Source organism: Gavialis gangeticus, unplaced genomic scaffold (assembly GCF_001723915.1).
Source record: "Gavialis gangeticus isolate Ggan-Ray unplaced genomic scaffold, GavGan_comp1, whole genome shotgun sequence".
Lineage (NCBI taxonomy): Eukaryota > Metazoa > Chordata > Crocodylia > Gavialidae > Gavialis > Gavialis gangeticus.
Genome location: NW_017729027.1, coordinates 43,687,334 through 43,695,526, shown reverse-complemented (window position 1 = coordinate 43,695,526; position 8,193 = coordinate 43,687,334).

Here is an 8,193-nt window from a genome sequence, read left to right as displayed (position 1 = left end):
TGGGCAGCTCAATGCAGGAGCACCCCCTACTGGCCCACCACATCACTAAGAATACTTGTGGATTCTTCTCCAGGAAATATGAGACATTAAGAATACTTGTCCCAGGAAATATTTTTCCTGGTCAAAACAAAACCTTGTAGCTGGTACTGGTATTGATGTTTTTAGCAGAAGAAATGAAGCTCAGTCATAGCACTGGACTGAAACTTTGCAGGGCTCATCTAAGTTTGGGTTCTTGTCAACCTTTTATTTGTTTCCTTATATGTGAGGAAAGAAACTTCTCCTGTAGGTTTCCTCGCAGCAGGTGCTGCAGCTGCATCTTGTTTGCTTAAAAGATACGTAAGGTAGAAGATTGTGCACTGGAAACAAAGTCAGGGTTTGGATGATTTTATTTATGGATAAATCTTTACTCCAGTATTTCTGTCAAGTAGCTGAAATGTGTTTAGGGAGCTACCAAGGGGAACAAGATACTATCTAAGCTACTGTGACTCACTAAGTCCCTGCTAGGAGGGATGGAAGGAAGTAAGGAGATTGAAAATGTTCTATGAGCTCATATGAACACAACTTCTCATACTTGTTTAGGCCTTGGGAGGCTTCACCTAATTTGCACACATCCCCATTAAATCTGAGCCTGTACTTTGGTCATCATCTGTACAGCATATGTTGGGGCCTGCGCAGGTTTCCATTCCTAGCTATATCACTGTTAAACCTCAGCCCCACGTAAGGCCCAATGGCTAGGGAATCTGACGAACCAATTGCCCATGGGATCCTGATACTCATTAGCCAGAGCAGAGCAGAGCAGGGGGTGGACAATAGCACACACTGCGTTCAACAGCTTTATTGAAGTGAAGGCAACTTCCGGAGGGTCTCCACCAAACAGAGGAGCAGCCACATACAGAACCTCATTGCGTTCATACATTTATATTTTCCAGGCCATGCTCATTAGCATTAAACCAGACCCAGTTCCCTCCTGCTAAACCCACGGCTCTGCCCCTGCATTTACATGGAATTGTCTATGCTTTCATGAAACTTTCCACTCTGCGCCCACATGGGGTCGTCACCCCTACCTCACCCCTACCTCACCCCTACTGTCCTTGGTCACTTACAGTTCTCAAAAGCCTTCTTTTATATTTTCAATATACCATTGGTTTCCCTCCCCTGTCTGGTTTAAGTTCCTCTACCTCACAACTAAACAAACAGTCAAACAATTAACCATTTAAAGCCCCTAAGTAAAAAATGCCTGGTGAAATCTCTAACTTGAAACCAAGACCCTTCAGTGTTTAGGCTCAGCACAAATCAACATGGGAAAAGAGTGGGAGAAAAAGCAGATTGCAAACAGCAGGGGAAAAGGAGCAGGAAAAAAGGGTGGGAAAAAGCAAGCATAAGTAAGCAATGCATCAGCTGCAAAAATCAGCAGGAAAAAAAGGGAGGGAAAAAGCAAGCATAAGTAAGCAATGCATCAGCTGCAAAAATCAGCAGGAAAAAAAGGGAGGGAAAAAGCAAGCATAAGTAAGCAATGCATCAGCTGCAAAAATCAGCAGGAAAAAAAGGGCGGGAAAATACAAGGGTTCACCATCCTAACAATCACTGCCTCCTAGCCTGTTCTTTTGCCTGCCTCAGTGCCCTACACCCCCAAATATCTGTTGCAGCAAGGTACAATAAAATACCATCAAATACATGGCATTCAAAGATACAATGCTGTGAGCAGCGGTGGATCCAGGAGGGGAGCAGGGGCCTGCCCTTGCACATTCTCACCCCTACTTCTGCAGTGAGTGGGCAGAGAGACAGAGCAACTGGAAACAGGGTTTCTCTTTGAAGCTGCCATCCACAGCTCTGCCCTGCACTCTGAGCACTGTTCCCCCCAGCAGAAGCTCCCCAGGTCCATGGGAAATGCAATGGAGAGTAGGAACTTGACCCTTTCATTGCCATGGAGCTTGGTACCCCATGTAGGGCCTCCCCACAGCCCCTGGCTGGAGCAGGGCAGGAGCAGGTTTATAGGTTCTTCCACCCCTGGTCAACTAGAGACAGCAACAGCAGTGAGCTTCCAGGTGCTCCTGCTACTTGCCCACACCTAGGTGTCCCCTGTGGTCCTCAAACAGATGCTGGATAGATCCCCATCTAACCCATGCTGCTGCTTTCCCTCAAGCCACCACCCCACACTGATATTCTCTCATGCCCCCGTCCCACATTGCCAGTTACAGAAGCCCCCAGCTGAAGCTGTCCCCTGTCAGCAGGTCAGTAGGAGCACCAGGATGGTCCCCTTTGTTGCACTCTAGTCATCAGCTGCTGGAGATGATGAGAGGGCAAAGAGAGGGGAGCTGATGCCCAGAACTGGGGGGGGTGGGGGCTGTGCACATTGCCCAAAAGTCCCCAGCAGCTGCTGCACATGTGATGATGGGCAGGGGAAGGGAGTGAGAAGGGGGATCTGCAAGGTCCCCATGGCACCGATGGCATGTCCTACATCCCACTTTTCCAATTCCTGCATCCGCCCATGAGCACTTGGTATCTTCTACCCACTTATTCACACTCAGACCCATGCAAGCATCCTCTACTAGTATAACTGTTTTACTTCTGTCAGAGACTCTCTCAGCTCTAAGGAAGGAGCAGGATTTAGCCTTAAATTATAGGTTTGATAACATAACCCCCACTAAAATCATACACAAACTACTTTTTTTCTTCCTTCCTTCCTTCCTTTCTCTTTTGTTTTTAATTGTAAGCAAATTGCATCAATAATATCACTAACTGCACCCTTTACACAGTATTGGTAATAAAGAACTTTCTACAAGCACATAATAGCTTGTTGGCTTCATAAAAAGGGCAAAAATATACCTGCTAGTGCCTGATGACCTGCTCTCTCTATAACGTGTGATTTTACTGCGCACACTTAAGCAATGGGGCATCAGGCACTATGTTAAATGATATGTGAAGGGCCATGGCCTGAATGTAATGGCTGCAGTTAGGAACTAGATCATCAGTTTCAAATATCAATGACCGGTGGTGATATCACAGGTCACAAATCACTGTGCTCCTATTAATGCACTGGAATCTTAAAGGATGCCTGGCAAGGTCCACTACAAGTTTGAAAGGAGATCTTTTATTGGATCATTATTGCATTGCCCCCATGAATTAAGGGGAATGGCAACAAAATTGGGGATCTAAAGACATTTGTCCACATTGGCGTATCTTATACTTGCTTTGAACACAACTGCAAATTACAGAGGATCCACACTGAACAGAAATGCAGGTATTGTGAAGTAGTACTGTATAATGGGCAGACTGGACATTGACACTAGGTGGAAGGTGAGCAGGTAATTGTTTGTCTCAAGTAGTGAATTACATGTACAGTAATGTAAATTATAATGATTTTATCCCAGATTTTCCTGGTGTAATTCTATACCAGAATTGGGGCGGGGGGGAGGACAGCGCTCCCCTTCATGGCTGCGGTGCCCTGCAAGACTGACTAGGCCAGGTGCTGCCCACAGGGCACTGTCACTGTGGAGGAAGCACTAGCTCCCCTGCAGGTAAGGGACCGCTCGGCTCACCAGCAGCTCCCCATCCCCAGTGCCAGAGATAGAGGTAAGGATTGGACCTGACCCTTGCACACATGCCACGGGGGTTTACTTTGGTTTAATTCTACCTAAATTGAAGCGGTGTCTTTAAAAACCCATCACTTTCATTTAGGAAGAATTAAACTGAAGTAAACCCCTGTGGCTTGTACAAGCAGCCTATTTTACTGAGATGCTGGTAAGATATTGGTAAGAACACTGGTTCTCATATAGATAAAGGCTACCTTGTCTGAACCCTAACAAAAAATACCTGGAAAATGGCCTTTTTCATAGTATCTACCGCTACTTAATTTGGAGGCCTTTCTGGGCATGGACATATACTAAACTCAGATATTGCTGGCTACACAACTTTGGCCCTAATTTGCCACTAGGAGTGTCTGTAGACATGTGGGACACTTGGTCCAACATGTTTTAATTACACACTAGAACAGATTAATCAAGCAGATTAATCAGAGCAGACTAATTGAGCCTGCCGGAGTGTGCTAATTACCATGCTCCAGCAGCATCAGTGTCTTGTGTATTTAGTGTCCCCATGCTTCAAAATGGCAATGAGGGCACCTCTGCCACCCTTTTGAAGCATGGGATACTGAATACATGAGGCATTGTAACTGCTTTAATTAGAGCAACTCCTGAGAGCCACTCTGATTATAGTACCCTCCCCCAACCTCCAGAGCACATGTAAAGACACCCTAGGTTATTATACTTGTATACATTTGTAATTTTATTGTGATCAGTGATGCCATAGACATATGAAATAGGTGTAATATTGAATTGAGTAAATAGACTCTCCCTATATTTGAGAGACCAGAGAAAATCCAACAAAATTGTTTGGAATTGGCATTATGGATAAGACAGTTGGGACAGGGAGGGTACTCTTATCTTAATCCTTCTCACTGAGCAGGAGGAAGAAGTATGCCATCTCAGTCGTGATAGCAGTTGTCATAACTCTTTCAAATCGTATGTGAAAAAATGAAATCACACAGGCTACTAATTGTAGATGTGGTCTCAGAAATCTTGTCTAAGATAATAACAGTTCTACCTTTTTCTAACTGATCCATCCCAATGAAGTTGGTCTTCATAGGTCAACCGTGAAACTTTTAGGGAAAGAATTTATAGTTAAAGACTTAAAAAGAGGAATATTATGATCAAACATAATGGAGTCTATCTTAATACATATTTTAAAGTCTTATTCCTGCTCACATTAAGATTAAAAATGTAATATTATTAACAAAATCTAGCACAGTAAAATGCTGCTTTTTTAGCACCCAGAATAAATTCATAATTTCAGAACTTCTCACTTTGATATGATAAATAATGTATTAGACTGCACAACCCATTGGGCCCAAAACAGTTTTGGCATAAAAAAAATTCAGTGGAGTTACATCCTTTTTCCTAATATCAAAATTAAAAACTTTATTTTAAAATATAGGAACAGGTTGCCTAAGGTTTTGACTGTTCTCAACAGCTTTTGTAAATGATTCTGAACTCCATGGAAGAGCAAACCTAAGTAAGCAAGCTTAAAAAGCCAGATACATGCAAATATTTTCACTAAAAATGCTCTAATATTTATATTCCAAATGCACTCTCCAGAATCATTAGCCAAACTGAAACTGAAATAAATGTGAAAATAGAGCATGTACTTTAGAGCAGTGATTCTCAGCCAAAGTGCTGTGGCACTTTGGGGCTGCCTTGAGATTCTTTCAGGTGTACCACAGGGTGTCAGGCAATGTTAGTACGGTTATGTACTAACATTGCATGACACATGATTCACATAATAAACCCACAACTTGAAATAGGAGCACATAACTTTAAAGTATTCTAACCTGTTGTGGTCTTTCTGAGCTTTTTGCAACAAAGAATCACTCTATTTTCTGTGGCCAGAATCAAGCTGGCATTTTCCAAGGCAGACCAGGAGTCTATTGAGAGATCCCATAAGTCTACTGGGGTTGAGAACCTCTTCTTTAAGGTATTTGCTGCAGAATTTAAAATAGAAAATAAAGTTAGGTCAATAAATATAACTTCTGTACATACCTTTAGCATAGCTGTGTAACCTCCTTGAATGCATGTATGATTAAGTATTTAGGGCACTTTTACATGTGCTCCATGGGAAGAGGTGGGGGGAGGCATTTAATTACAGCGGACCTGAGAGCCGCTTAATTAAAGCACACAGTGTCAACCCTGAACTTCAAAATGGCATTGGGGGCACTTGAACTAAAGCTCATTTGACGCACTTTAGTTAAAGCATGCCCCCCACCACCATTTTTGAAGCATGGAGACACTGATACCTGAGACACAAAGGCTGCCTGGAACACAGTAATTACCATGCTCCAGAAGACTCAGTTAATTGAGTCTGTTTTGACACTCTGTAATTATGTGTCTACAGGCACCCTTAGATTGACCTAGCCCTAGTTAGGTCAATCTAAATACGACTTCTATATGTAACCATTATTGTTTCATAGTTTCATAGTTGGTAGGGTTGGAAGGGACCTAAGCAGATCATCAAGTCCAACCCCTTCCCATGGCAGGAAAAAGTACTTAGGTCAAACGAGTCCAGCAAGGTGTTCATCTAGTCTCCTCTTAAAGACCCCCAGGATAAGAACCAGCACCACTTCTCTTGGAAGTTGGTTCCAGATCCTGGCAGCCCTGACAGTGAAATAGCGCCTCCTGATATCTAGCCTAAATCTACCCTCTGCCAGCTTGTGACCATTATTTCTTGTCACTCCTGGTAGTGCTTGGGGGAACAGGGACTCCCCCAACGCCTGCTGGTCCCCTCTGACTAGTTTGTCAATGGCCACTAGATCCCCCCTCAGCCTTCTCTTGTGGAGGCTGAACAGGTTCAGGTCCCTTAGCCTCTCCTCATAGGGCCTGACCTGCTGTCCCCTGATCATGTGAGTGGCCCTCCTCTTGAACCTCTCCATGTTGTCCACATCCCTCCTGAAGTGTGGCACCCAGAAGTGGATGCAATACTTCAACTGCGGCCTGACCAGTGTCACAAAGAGGGGGAGGATCACCTCCTTGGACCTTCTCGTGATGCATCTGTGGATGCATGACAAGGCATGGTTGACCTTCCTGATCACGTCCCCGCACTGTCAGCCCGTGTTTATTTAGACATCAATAATGATACCGAGATCCTTGTAAATACCACTTACTGTTTGCTCATAAGCATGTATGTGTTCATTAAGCATACTCACTAAGACTGCACTCTGGCTATGCAAATATGGAGGAAAATCATGTATACATGGTAGGGGAAATCTCAAAATATTAGATAAAATCCTATGAGTAGGGGGTATTAGGTGCCAGAAGAGACACAGACCACACTTGTGTTGTTGCTCAATGGTTTAATGGCTAGAGTACTTGCCTAGGGATCTTGAAGATGCCTCCCTAGCAGTCAAAAGAGGGAAATATATGTTATCAGAAGGAAAAGAATAATCCAGAAGGGGTGTAGTTTAATGAGAAAAATCCCGCTATTGTCTAAGCCCATAATCCAAATGAGTCACTTCCCAGAAAAATTCCAAATGTTTCAAGTGCTGCTTATCTATTTCTTCCAATGAATGGAGGGTCCAGAGGGTTATCTTCATGCTGGAAATTGCCCAGTGTGAGCAGCTTAGGCGTCCAACTGCCATCAAATACTACTGGGATACAGAAATTAGGTGGGACAGGGCTTAAGAGTTTGTGTACCCCGCTACTCAAGGCCCAGTCTATAGCCCACCCCTGTAACTGGATAAATAACTCATGGTGCTCTGGCCAGGTACCAGAGGACTGGAAAAGGGCCAATGTAGTCCCCATTTTAAAAAAAGAGAGGAACAAGGACCAGGGAAACTATAGGCCCATTAGTCTTACCTCAGACCCGGGGAAGCTCTTTGAGAAAATTATCCAGGAGCACATCTGCAAGGGACCAGCAGGGGAGATTATGCTTAGGGGCAACCAACCAAGGTCCATCGGGGCAGGTGTTGTCAAACCAACCTGGTTGCCTTCTATGACCAGGTCACAAAATCCTTAGATGCAGGTGTCACGGTGGACGTAGTCTTTCTGGACTTTAGGAAGGCCTTTGACACTGTCTTTTACCCCATTCTCATTAAAAAATTAGGTGACTGTAGCACTGATGCCTACAAGGTCAGATGGGTTGCAAATTGGCTGGAGGGCCACACCCAGAGAGTGGTGGTGGATGGGTCATTTTCGACCTGGAGTGATGTGGGCAGTGCGGTCCCCCAGGGCTCAGTACTTGGTCCCGCCCTGTTCAACATCTTCATCAGCGACTTGGACAAGGGGGTGAAAAGCACCCTGTTCAAATTTGCAGCTGACATTAAGATGTGGGGAGTGTGTTCAGAACTCACATAGGTTGAAGACTGCAAATCAATCAGTGGCACTCCCTATGACTCTTACACCTGCCTTCTGACCCTTTTTACCCTGCTTGCTGTCTGTTCTGCCTGTTTTAAGCATGCAAGGAGGAGCAAGTAGTGAAAAGACTGATTGTTAGGACTCAATGGGTGCATCCAGACAAGAGTGCACGTGCCTCTTGCCCCCTCAAACCCCTTTGAGGCGGGGCAACAGGCATGTGCAGGAATGAAAAAAATGTTCCCTGTACTGCCAGTTTGCAGTGTGGGGAGAAAATTAAACCAGGATATCCAGG